This window comes from Vulpes lagopus, chromosome 8 (genome assembly GCF_018345385.1).
Source record: "Vulpes lagopus strain Blue_001 chromosome 8, ASM1834538v1, whole genome shotgun sequence".
Classification (NCBI taxonomy): domain Eukaryota; kingdom Metazoa; phylum Chordata; class Mammalia; order Carnivora; family Canidae; genus Vulpes; species Vulpes lagopus.
This window is the reverse complement of record NC_054831.1, coordinates 58,661,038-58,674,058: the sequence shown is the minus strand read 5'-3', so window position 1 is coordinate 58,674,058 and position 13,021 is coordinate 58,661,038. Positions and strand designations below refer to the sequence as shown.

At 40.7% G+C, this 13,021-nt stretch overlaps 1 protein-coding gene across 3 annotated transcripts in view; it reads left to right on the top strand.

The window, feature by feature from the left end:
* The first annotated feature begins 762 nt into the window (after positions 1–762).
* Positions 763–13,021, top strand: part of CUL2 (cullin 2) — a 101,806-nt gene continuing 89,547 nt past the window's right edge. For 2 of the 3 annotated variants that reach the window (XM_041766508.1, XM_041766510.1), the window contains exon 1: positions 986–1,187. The gene's annotated coding sequence lies outside the window, so the exon portion shown is untranslated. Of the gene's footprint in view, positions 934–985; positions 1,188–13,021 lie in introns of those variants that run through there. The other variant, XM_041766509.1, reaches the window with a different exon arrangement.

Genomic DNA, 13,021 nt, shown 5'->3' with positions numbered 1-13,021 from the left:
ATGGGTTTATTTGAGAATATCAGAGAATTGCAATTGTGGACAAGGAGGCAAACAGGATTTTTGATGGGCCTTGAAGAATTGGTACAAAGTTTTAAGAAAGGGAGCAGAAGGGCAAAGGTTTGCAGAACAAGACCCCAAGATCTCGTGGACATGGAAGGCAGACAAGGAGCGAAGCCAGGCTTTGTTCGCCGCGGTTCTGCGTAGAGACGAGGCGATGGGTGCACCTGCACCCTGGGCGGCGTCGCCGGCTGCAACGGAGGGACCGGCCCCTTGTACACGGCTGTGCTGGGGGTCTGGGGGGGGGGGGCGCTCAGCGGTCCAGACCTGAAGAGGAGTTCCTCTAAGGTCCATTCCTAGCTCAGAATTCATCTACAGACGGAAACGCACTAGGTCAGGACTCGTGGGGGAGGCGGGAGGGGGAGTTTTGCGAATACATTTTTGACCATTTTAAACGCCCATGGAAGCGTGTGGCAGGGAGACTGCTGGGGCTCAGAATATTCGCATTGGTCTGAACAGCTCACGGGGGAAGGACTTGTGCCGACCACCGTCCTCGACATGTCACCACTAGCAGTGCGCAAACTTGGTGGGCACCGCGTGTCCTGCGCCCAGCAAACCGCGGTCGGCTCGTCCGTCGGGAGCCCGGGGGAGAGCCCCTTGGAATCCGGCTTTCCGGGGCCTTTTGCGGTCGCACTGGGGCGGGCCCTCGGCGCTTGCCGTAGCGCGGACGGTACCACCGTTTTCTGGGGGGAGGTTCGGTGGTAGCGGAAGCGGGAGCCCGAAGGGTGTGTGGGGGGAGGCCGGGCGCTCAGGACCTCGCTTGTTCGTCGGATCCCGTCACCAGCCCTCCTTCTGCTCCGGGCCCTGTAGCCGCCGCCCCTGTGCCGTCCGGGAGCGGCAGCGGCCTGGAGCTCCGCCGTGTGTTGGCGGCGGCAGGTGAGCGTCCGGCGCGCGGGCTCCCGGGCTGCGCTGCCCACCCCCGCTGCTCCGGGGCGGGTGGCGGCGGCCGGCAGGGGAGGCGGCCTCGGCGCACAGTAATGGCAGCGCTGTGAGCGGGGGAACGCGAGCTGACAGCCGCCGCCGCCGCCTCCGCCGCCGCCGCCCACCCCCTCGCCGGGTGCCTCGTCCTTCTGTCCTGCGGGCTGCCTGCCCTCCCCCGGCCCCTGCCCCCTGGCCCGCTTCTGCGGAAGGTAACCCCGCCGGGGGCCGGGAGCCGGGCTCCAGGACCGGGAAACTTCCCTTCCCGGCTAGTGGGTGGCGGGGATGGGGCGGAGAAGAGTTGGGGGCGCGGGCGGAAGGGGAAGGGGTGGAAGGGGGCGGCGAGGAGGACCCCGGCTCCCCGGAGCGCGACCCCGTGCGCGGCCACCCGGGACCGGATCCCGGCCTCCCTCCCGGCCTGGGCCGCCCCTCCTTTGGCCCCATTTTCTCCCGAAGGAGGGAAGGTGAGAATGCGCGTACTCCGGCTTGTGGACGAGCGCTCGCGGGCACGTAGCTCTGCCGGGGGTGTGTGTGGTGGGGGGGGGGGGCACCCGTTCCTTAACAGCGTGGCAGCGGGTGTTTTCACTTTTGTTTCCGCAGACAGTGAAGATGGATAGCGGGGGGAGGAGTAGCCTCGGTGCACGCCGGACGTGCCTGGGCGCTGGGCGCTGGGCGCTGGGCGCTGGGCGCTGGGGTCTGGGGAGAAGCGCCGCGTAGACCCCGCAGAGCCGCGGTGCCCGGGGTCCGCACGGTGCCCCAGCCCCAGATGCCTGCATGGACGCGGTTACTGTTAAGGCGCCCCCTTTTCCTCCCGGATCACTGCTACACTTCATGGGCGGCACCGCAGAAGTTCAAATATTGGAGATAACTAGAATAGATACGATCTGAAAATATTAGCTTTCACTGTAGGCGGTGTGACCTGACAGCATAAAAATCTTTGAACTCTGATCTTCCCTGTATGCATATTCAAAGTAAAATATGGGAAATAGTCACTTTGTTCTTATTGACTGCCGACCACCTAATAGATATTTAAAAGCGCTCAGAAAGCCACATCCTACATTCCTTTCTGAGACACATTAGTTCTACTCTGCCTCTTACCCAAATACAGCGTTTGGAAGACCCTTCTGAGAGTCACAGGTGAAATTACAGAGGTACAAGTATTTGTGGAGTTACCCTTTTTTCTTTTCAGATGCTGTTTATAAGTTTGGGGAACATTTCCACAGTGTGCATGAATATAGGGTGTGAAAAATGTCTTTTCCATGTATTTGAATGTTCAGATGCATCTGAAATAATCTTACTTCACTCTCTATCCTCTGGTGATTCTCAGTATTTTCTGAAATTTAAGATGGTTTATCCATGTCTCTTATTCTCACCGGTTGGTCGTTAAATGTTGTAGACATTCGTTAGAGTCAGTTTTGCCTTATTTGTCAGTTAAATATTAAGTACCTGATTTGTATGTCCAGTATTACTGTGTGCATTAGGGATACAGGACAGATGGTTTCTGCCTCCTGGAGTTTCAGTTCTGGTGGGGGGGGGGGGAGGGAGGGACCCATAATACATCAGAAATAAAAGTAATTTCAGAGAACCATTTAGTGCTGTGGAGATGGTAAAAGAGAAGTTGTGGTGGTTGAGAAGACTCCTTCAGATGCTGTGGTCAGGAAGACCTGTCTGAAGTGACCTTTGACCTGATAGCGAAAAGTCAGAAGGATTTAGCCTTTGAAAGTCTGAGGGAAGAGTGTTCCTGTTTGAGGGGACAGCACATGGAAATTCCCAGAGGTGGTACCAAGGTTGGATCAGCAAACTGAAAGAAGTTCAGTGCATGCGGACCCCAGGGGGGGACAGGAGGTTAGGTCTTAGCCAGGCACCAGATCTTGTGATCTCTTACTGTCCAAGGAGCTTGGCTTTTATTCTTAAAGTACACTGAGAAGCTATTGGAATTTTTGTGAAGCTGGAAGTGATCTGGGCTGATTTACAATCTGACAGCAGGGAAGATGGGATAAGAGGAGAAAAGAAGCAAAGAGACCAGTTAGAAGGCTGTGGTAAATTAGAGTAGTGACCTGCGTGTTAGAGACAAGTTAAAGGTTTTTGAAGTATATTTTGGAGCTAACAGTATAACTTGTGTCTTGCTCGAGGGTGCGGTTGGTTGGGGCAGGGGTGACTCCTGGGTTTTGGGCTTCAGTTGGAGGATGATAATACTATGTGTTGACATGAGCTAGTGGTGAGGGAAGCATGTTATATGGGGATAAGGTTGGATCGGATGTGTTAACAGTAGGACCTGTTAGATGTTCAAGTGGAGATGAGAAGTAGGCAACTGAATATACAAATCTGGAGTTTAGTGAAGATGTTAAGAAGTCATTCATTCAACAAATGTTTTTTTCAAGCACGAGCAATGGAGCTAGCAGTGGAGATTAATAGTAGTGAAAAAATAGGAAAAAAATCTCTGTCTTCATGGGACTTCAATTCTAGTGAGGAGAGAGAGAGATGGGGAGTCATCAGCGCTTATATGTTAATTTATGTTTTAAATAAACACTACATTCACACAATGCAAGAATTAAAATGTTTGATGGGGTACAGAGTGAAAATCTCCCCTATTTCTTTTTTTTTTTTTTTTTTTTTATAAATTTTTATTTATTTATGATAGTCACAGAGAGAGAGAGAGAGGGAGAGACACAGGCAGAGGGAGAAGCAGGCTCCATGCACCGGGAGCCTGATGTGGGATTCGATCCCGGGTCTCCAGGATCGCGCCCTGGGCTAAAGGCAGGCGCCAAACCGCTGCGCCACCCAGGGATCCCCTCTCCCCTATTTCTTGTCTCCTGTTATGCCTAGTTTTTGTGGAGCTGAACAGGGTTCCTGTTTTCCTACATACCTTTCCAAAGATAATATTTTATGCACATATAATCAAATATGTACATATTCTTCTCCTGACTTTACCAAAAATGGTACCATACTTCACCTGCCTTGACACCTTGTATTTTTTAGAGTATTAAATACTATTTAAGTTACCAAGTGGGAAGATACCACCCAAGGAAAGAATGTAGAGAGAAGTGGAGAAAGCCCTGCAGTAAGGGCTTTCTTACTAAGTAAGTAAGCCCAACATTTTCTTTTTATTTATTTATTTATTTATTTATTTTTTTTTAGCCCAACATTTTCTAAGTTGATTCCTGTTCTCTGAGTTTTGGACTTACAGATGTGGAGTTGTTTAAAGAGCTGTTACTTTTTGTGAGACTTCTTAGAAAAGTTTGCACTGTTTCTTTTGTGCTCTACCTTTCTTACCTGTCTGTTCTCTTTATACACTGGAAAAATGTCTGATTATAATTGAAAGCAGTGTTTTCATGTATATACTGTCAATTAAATTCAAGAAAATTGATGACAGCATCACCCCTGGAATCTTAATATTATAAAGACTTTTGACTGGTTATTGTTAAATCTAGGAAAAACAGGCAGAAATTTGGAATGTTGGGAGATTTTATAACTAGCTATTGATACTTGAGATTTATGACTGAATCTTCGCTCAGGAATCAGTTAATCAAAATATCTATTCAGAGTGATCTGGCTCTTGGCCTAGGTTTGAATCTTAGCAGTAATGTTTCTATTCTATTGCAGATGTTAGCATAATCCTTGTATTATTATCTTTAAGAATATTTGGAGTCATCCTGTGTTACTACTTTGTGTTTGGGAAGGCTTATTGGAGATACTAGGACACTGTAAGTCTTTTGATCCTTAAAAGTTTTGAGACAATGAGTAGTATTAAGATTGTTAGGATCTGCTACAACTTTTTAGGGTGCAGTTAAACTCGGTTGATCGATATACTTGAAGGAGGGGAGATGGAATATTTTTTACTGAATTTATAATGCTTTCTATATTGGTTGACATTTTGATTTTCAGTTTGCTGTCTTCAGACGGTGACTTGCTACGTAAATTTATCTACTGGTTTCTTTCTGAGATTGTTCTTGATTTAAGAATTGTTTAGTTCAGTTTGATTTTTGTGGTCATTTTTGTTATCTTTAATTCTCTGATATTCTGTTTTGCTGGAGATAGTAAGCAACTAGTTTTTAGGTTGGAGAAATACCTTTGATGAAAAATTATTAATAGTAATTAGACATTACTGAAGCATTAGACACTACTGTGTATAAGACTATCATGAAATATGTGTAGTGAGTGTGTTAAGCTAACTTAAATTCCGTAAATATATAGGTGTTAATGTTCTATTTGAAGATTTTAGTTATATAAATGATTTTCATTTATGTCCTTTAATATCATTAATGATGTTACTCTTATTATTTAATCATTGGATTATAGCCCGATTGTGTGTGTCAGAATTTTTTTATCAAGTAGTTTGACAATTCATCGTTTTTGTTTCTCTTACCAGCTGTAAGTTTCTTGAAGGCAGCATCTCTAGCACCTGTAAATACGTAATAAGTTATCTCTTAATGACTTAAGCCTTGTTTCAATGAAGTTTGCTTTCAAATGATGAAATATTGACTTTACCTTATGTAAATACCTCTTGAATTTCTCAACTTTTAACTCAGTTAAGGGAGAAAATGTATAGGATACTTAAAAAAATATATTTTTTTAAAGTTTTGAAACCTTTACCCAGGTACCCAGGTACCTTTCTTTCACTCAGCTTTCCCTAGTGTTAATAACTTATGCAACCAGAGTATGGTGATCAAAACCAGGAAATTAACACTGGTACAATACTATTAACTATAGACCTTATTTGAATTTCTCCAGTTTTTCCAGTAACATCCTTTTTCTGTTTCAGGATTCATCTTCCTAGTCTTATCTGATCTGTGGTAGTTTTTTCTCATCTTTCATGACCTTCACACTTGTGACAGGTGTGTGGTCATTTATTTTGTAGAATGTCTCTCCTTTTGGGTTTGTCTGATATTTTCTTGATTTATTGAAGTTCTGCGTTTTTGTCAGAAATACTGCAGAAGTAATATTGGGTATAATGTGTAGGACTCAACATTACTAATGTTGAGTATAGGGTGTCAGTATATCCTATTCAAGATGATGTTAATTCTCATGTGGTGGATGTCATGTCTGTTAAATTTCTCTACTTGTCACTATTTTTCTCTTTGTAATTATAAGATGTCTTGGGGAGATTCTTTGAAACTGTACAGATACCCCTGTTCTCAAACTTTTGCCCGCTTGTTTTCAGTATTCTTTGGTAGATCTTGCCTGTAGCAATTACAGTGTTGTTCACTTGACAGTGATTTTATTTTTCTCATTTATTCTTCTACATTTATTAATTGGAATTTTTCTGGAAGGAATAACTGTCCTTTATTATTTATTTATTTAGTAATTTGTTTATATCAATATTGAGTTACAGATATTTGTTTTATTCTATGGTTTATAATCTAATGCTGTCATTATTTTGCTGCTCAGATTGTTCCAGGTACGGTCTTCAGGTTGGCTCCTTGTCTTTTCAACATGCTCCCATTCTCTTTTCTTTAGGAAAGCTCTTCTTTTCTGGCATGATAACATTTTCCAGTTTCATCTCGTGTTTCTCTGGTGAGACCCTGGAATCAATCACTTGTCCAAGGAGTTTTGGTTCCTTCTATTGGAGAATGATATTTAGAAACCAAGATCTGGATGTGATGTGTGTTTATTGCTACTGAGGTGTCATTGTTCCTAGGCCTTCTCAGCAGACAGAGCTAGAAATACATGTGTATACACGTTAATCCACACATATGCAAGCATCCATGTTTATTTCTGCATCTTTTTATTTATATGTGTATGTATTAAAAACCATGAGTTCATACTGATAGCTCTGATTCCAAACGCTGTAGAGTTTATGCTAGCTGTCCCCCCTTTATTTCTAAATATTTTTCGACAGTGAAAAATAGAGCATACTTTTCTTAGAGTCCTAATAGTCACATAAGTAGGACGAAGTTACCAGAATAATGAATATAGCAAGAAGATCCCCAAATAGTCCTGAACCTTAAACATGTTAAGCTATCTTTTAAAATATTTCTTATATTTGGTAAAAGTCTGTATAAACCAAAAGTAATCACATTTTGTCTTCATAGTTTTAAGTTTTAATTACATTAAAAAACTTTTTAAAAAGTTTTTATTTATTCGTGAGAGAGAGAGAGAGAGAGAGAGAGAGAGAGAACAGAGACATAGGCAGAAGGAGAAGCAGGTTGCCTGTGGAGCCTGATGCAGAACTCAGTCTGGGTCCCTGGGATCACACCCTGAAGACAGTTGCTCAACAGCTGAGCCACCCAGGCGTCTCACATTTAAAATTCTCTAGAGATTATTCTGCACTGAGATTCAGATACTTTACTTTGCATCAGAACTTGTTGTCCATATGATCTGGATTTTAAACACTTAGAAGAATAGTACCTTTTTTGTATTTTTTTTTAAATTGTGGTAAAACACACATAACAGAATTTCCCATTTTAACCATTTTTAAGTGTACAGTTCACTAGCAGTAATTGTACTTAAAATGTCTTCACAACTATCATCTCTATTTCAGAACTTTTCATTATTCCAGATAGAAACTGCAACCATTGAGCAATAACTCCCCATTGCCTCTCCTGCCAGCACCTGTTAACCTCTAGTCTACTTTTGCTTTTATGAATTTATCTCCTTTGTTACCTTATAAAAGGAGGATCATACAGTATTTATTCTTTTGTGTCTGGCTTATCTTATTTGACATATGTTTTGGGGGTTCATCCATGTTGTACTATGTATCAGGATTTACTCCTTTGTTATGAATTATTAATATTCCTTTTATGCGTACTACATTGAGTTCTGTCCACCTTTTGGCTACTGGGAATAATGCTGTAGTGAATGTTGTAGCAAGTATCTTTCCCATTCCCTGCTTTTCATTTCCTTTGGGTATACACCAGGAAGAGCAATTGGTGTTCTCTTCTATTAATTTTGTATTTAGTTTTTTGAGGGCCTGCTGAAATGTTTTCCATGATGGCTGCACCATTTACATTCCCACCAGCATTACACAAGGATTCCAGTTTCTCCACATCCTCAGCAACATTAGCTATTTTCCATTTTATGTTTGTTTGCTTGTTGTGATAATAGACATCTTACTGGGTGTGAATTGTTATCTCATTGTAGTTTGGAAATACATTTTCCCTAATGACTTGTGATGTTGAGCACCTTTTCATGTGCTTGTTGGCCATTTATCTTTGGAGAAATGTCTATTTAGGATCTTTGCCCACTTAAAAATGTGTTGTTGTTAAGGTATTTTTTATATACTCTGGATATTTTTTTCTTAAAGATTTTATTTATTTATTCATGAGACACAGAGAGAGAGAGAGGCAGAGACACAGGCAGAGGGAGAAACAGGCACCATGCAGGGAGCCCGACATGGGACTGGATCCTGGGTCTCCAGGATCACGCCATGGGCCAGAGGTGGTGCTAAACTGCTAAGCCACTGGGCCTGCCCGTATACTCTGGATATTAATCACTCTTTAGACATGTGAAATGTAAGTGTTTTTCTCTCATTCAGTGGATTGTCTTCTCACTCTTGATAGTGTCCTCTGATGCATGAAAGTTAAGTTTTGATGAAGACCAATCATCTATGTTTTCTTTTGTTTGTGTTTTTGGTTATCATATCCAAGAAATCAGTGCTAAATCTGATGTCACAAAGCTTTTACCCCTGTGTTTTCTTCTATCAGTTTTCCATTTTTATTTGTTTGGATCGTAAGTATAGATCTTTCTTCCATTTTGAGTTATGTGAGTAAGGGCAATGTATTTTGTGTGGATTATCGGTAGATAGCTTTATGTTGGCACTTTTATGTTTGACTAGCTTGGAAGTTAAATTTTAGAGGGCTAAAAAAGCAGTTATAAAGAAGGTAATTGAGGATTAAGGAAATTGTGTGGTATTATGATGAAAGGAATTGTATTTTTTTTTCCTCTGGAACAGATGAACATTAAAATGAACTGCTTATGAGAAAAATAGAATGAAAGAGAGCCTTTTTGATAGACAATATGGGAATAAAGTATGAGAAACAGTAAAGGCATAAAGATTGCAGCAGTGGTACAGCAGTCAGTCTTCATTAGATTCAAAAGCCTGGATGGAAAATTTAAATTATAGAGAAGTGTAGAAAATAAAACCACGTAAATTTAGGATTGCCCAGCAAACTTGAAATGTATTTATATATATTGTTTTTTTATACTGTTTTTATGGTATGCTGATGGGGAAAATGAAATAGCAACTAGCCTAAGATCATACTGTCCTTGACAGAGCCAATTTAGAATATTAGTCTCTTGATTGATACCTTCTCATTTTTGAGACCAGTATTTTCCTGCCTTCCTTATTTCCTTCCCCTCTTTCTTTCTCATTTTTTTTCTTTTTTAAAGTAAACTCTAGCTCCCTGGTGTGGGGCTTGAACTCTTGACCTGAGATCAAGAGTTGACCTTGACATCAAGAGTCACATGCTCAGGGCGCTCAGATGGTTAAACCTCTGCTTTCTGCTCAGGTCATGATCTCCAGGTCCTGGGATCCAGCCCCACATCGGGCTCCTGGCTCAGTGGGGAGTCTGCTTCTCCTTCCTCTGCCTCCCTCCTTGCTCCTGTTCTCTGTATCTCTCTGTCTCAAATGAATAAATAAGATCTTTAAAAAAAAAAGTCATATGCTCTACTGAACTGAGCCACCCACGTGCCACTGGATTGTCTTTATTCTTTACCTTAGGGGACACTTGTCTGAAAAAATGGGATTCTGTTTTCCATGCTGTTTTTGGAATTTTAAACAGGAAATTGTCAGCAAAGTTGATGTGTAATCTGCCATAGCTGTATCACCTTTTCTTATTCTCCCATGCCTGTGTTGTCTTTTTTTTTTTTTTTAAGATTTTATTTATTTATTCATGAGAGACAGAGAGAGAGAGAGAGAGAGAGAGAGAGAGAGAGAGGCAGAGACACAGGCAGAGGGAGAAGCAGGCTCCATGTGGGGAGCCCGATGTGGAACTCGATCCCAGGACTCCAGGATCATGACCTGAGCCAAAGGCAGATGCTCAACCGCTGAACCACCCAGGTGTCTCATGTCTGTGTCTTCTATAGCTGTGCCAGGACTTGAGTGGGAATTAATATCTAGGAGCTCACAAGTATATTAATTTATCTGGAAAAAAGGACTAGTTGAGAAGTAGTGATAAATAAAGTTGATAAGAATTGAAAGATGAAGCAAGGACTCTGAATTTTAGTATAGCCAATAAACCAGTAGAAATTGATTAGTATGTGATTCCCTCCATAAAGGCAATGTAACCTGTAACAAACAATTTAGATAAAGCAGATTACTATTAATCTTAGCATCTTAGCCTATACTTGTGAGAAAAGATTAAAATCCAAGATTTTTTTAAAAAATATTTTATTCATATGAAACAGGGTTGGGGGGTGGGGGGCATGAACAGGGGGAGAGGCAGAAGGAAAGGGAGAAGCAAACTTCCCACTGAGGAGGGAGCCTGGGGCTTGATGCCAGGACTATAGGATATTGACCTCAGCCGCAGGCAGATGCTTAACCATCTGAGCCACCAAGGCACCCCTTAAATCCAAGATTTTAAAAATATATGTGATTTAACTTAGCTCTCAAAGGAATAGGATAGCAAATATTGCAATTCTTTGGGTAGTGCAAGGACAAGATGATTCAGGTAACTCTTTTTAATGTTTGGGTAGAAAATCAGACCTAGGAAAAATGTGCTCTGTATGTTGTAATTATTTGTGAAAAGGCTGGTTGGTCACAGCTTTGTCTAGTATGCATGCCAGTGTGAGCTTGCCTACCTATCAGGGAGTTAGACAAATTGAGGTTCTCTAACGCATTCAAGATAGGTATATGAGAATGGTTTTTCTTTCCTTTCCTTTTCTTTTCTTTTCTTTTCTTTTCTTTTTTCTTTTCTTTTCTTTTCTTTTCTCTTTTTCTTTTTCTTTTTCTTCTTTCTTTTAAATAAAGGCTGGTTGGTGTCTTAAATTCCTTGCCTAAATTATTAAGAAAAAAAGTGAGGAAGTGAAAAGGACCTTAAACTTCATGCTGTTAAGAGTGATGTGAAAACTTGAAAAAAAGTACAGTCTGTACTTGGGACTGTACAGACTTGGGAGAATCTGAGAAAAGTCTTTAATTCTGGTCAGGTGGGTTTATTTTAGAAGCACTTCCCTTCTGTAACTTACTGTAGGATAAATACATTCTTTTTTTTTTCAGTTTTTTTTAAAAGATTTTATTTATTTATTTATTCATGAAAGACACAGAGAGAGAGAGAGGCAGAGACACAGGCAGAGGGAGAAGCAGGCTCCATGCAGGGAGCCCGACGTGGGACCTGATCCCGGGACTCCAGGATCACGCCCCAGGCCAAAGGCAGGTGCCAAACCGCTGAGCCACCCAGGGATTCCCGCATAAATACATTCTTTACTCCCCAACATCCTCCTTCCTTTTTTTTTGAGACTTAAGGTTTTTCTTCCTGCAGTACACATTTTGCCAGCTGAGATCAATGAGAGACTACTGTATTTCTTTTTACTGTTTTTCCCCTACTTAGTCCTTTTTTGATGGAAGTGACATTTGTGGAGTACTTAGAGCTCTGTGCATCAAATCTTACTGCAACAAAAAGCATTGTATCCCATGCCTCATCCAAATAGTAAAGATATCTTTTCGCTTATCTAATGACTTACTCATTTGAATACCAGTAAGATGAAATTTTTTAGATGTAGTCTTGGAGCTTATTTTCATATGAAATGACCGTAGCATTTTTAGTGTGTAGTAGAGTAGCATTTCCTACGGAAATGGAAAATACTACAAAGTTAATGTTCTGTATTGGGCCTTAAGTATTTTATTTCAAGTTATATTAATTATATTAATTAGATAACCTGTTTTAAGCCACTAAATTCATTTAAAAAACTAATTATGGTATATTGACTTACCTGAATTAATTTAGGTGCCACTGTTATATTATTGGTAATTTTTAGAATGGCCAAAGTTTTGCCAGTAGTGAAATATAAAGTCATAATTTGGTAGTTTTGTCTTTTTTTTCTTTTTTTAACTAAAAAGAGAAGCACAGGGCACCTGGGTGGTGCAGTTGGTTAAACAATAAGCAACAGCTCTTGTTTTTGACTGAGGTCATGATCTCAAGGTCATGAGATTGATCCTAGCATGGGGTTCCACTCTCAGTGCAGAGTCTGCTTGAGACTCTCTACCATTCCCCTTGCTACCATTCCACAATTGCTCACACAAGCTCTCTCTCTCTCCCAAATAAATAAATAAGTAGATCTTTGAAAAAAATCACAATATTGTTTAGCCATTTATATTATTCATAAATCATACTTTTGGAAGTCATGTGGCATACTGAAACATTTTTCTGTAGTTAAGCTATAGTCAGTCACCTTAATCAAGATGTTAAACTTAATTACACATTTTAATAAGATAGTTTATACTTCAGATAAAATATTTGTCTATGTCAGTTCTGTACTTAAAATTGAATGTTTTGAGATTCTGTTAGGCTTTACCTGCTGAAGTGTGATTATCCAAACCAGTTTTTTATGTGAAAAATGTCCAAATGAAGAATAATAGTGCATCAAATTAAAATCCATCTGATCTTGGCAAGGTTAAATCTTTTTTATTTCTGCTATTATTAGTAAGTCTGTGTTTAAAGCATCTTTGGGGTAGGAATTTTGTCAGGCTTTGTTAACACATCATACTTTGGGCAGTAACATGTTCTTTTGGAACTCTTTTTCAGCCTCAGAAACCTAAAACTCACTGGAAAGTTAGGATTATCAGGAGAAAGGAAAGGTCAATGGCAGGTCAGTGTTTAGTGTTCGGAGGAACGATGTATGTATAGTGAGGAGAAAACAGATTTTAGAACATTTCTATCAGAAATCTAGATAGTCCATCAGTTTGATTTTCCTGATTATTGTCATCTTTACCTTAGGTTGCCTAGCTATTCTCTGAGAACTGATAACTTGTTTTAAAATCTTTGTATTCGTAAAATATTTACCAATTTTTATAGGAAAGATGCCAGAGTGATAAATTAGACAGTAAGAGTTGTTTTTTTTTTTTTTGTTGCTAAACAGTGATACTAAAGATTGTAAGTTAGAATCTTTGAAG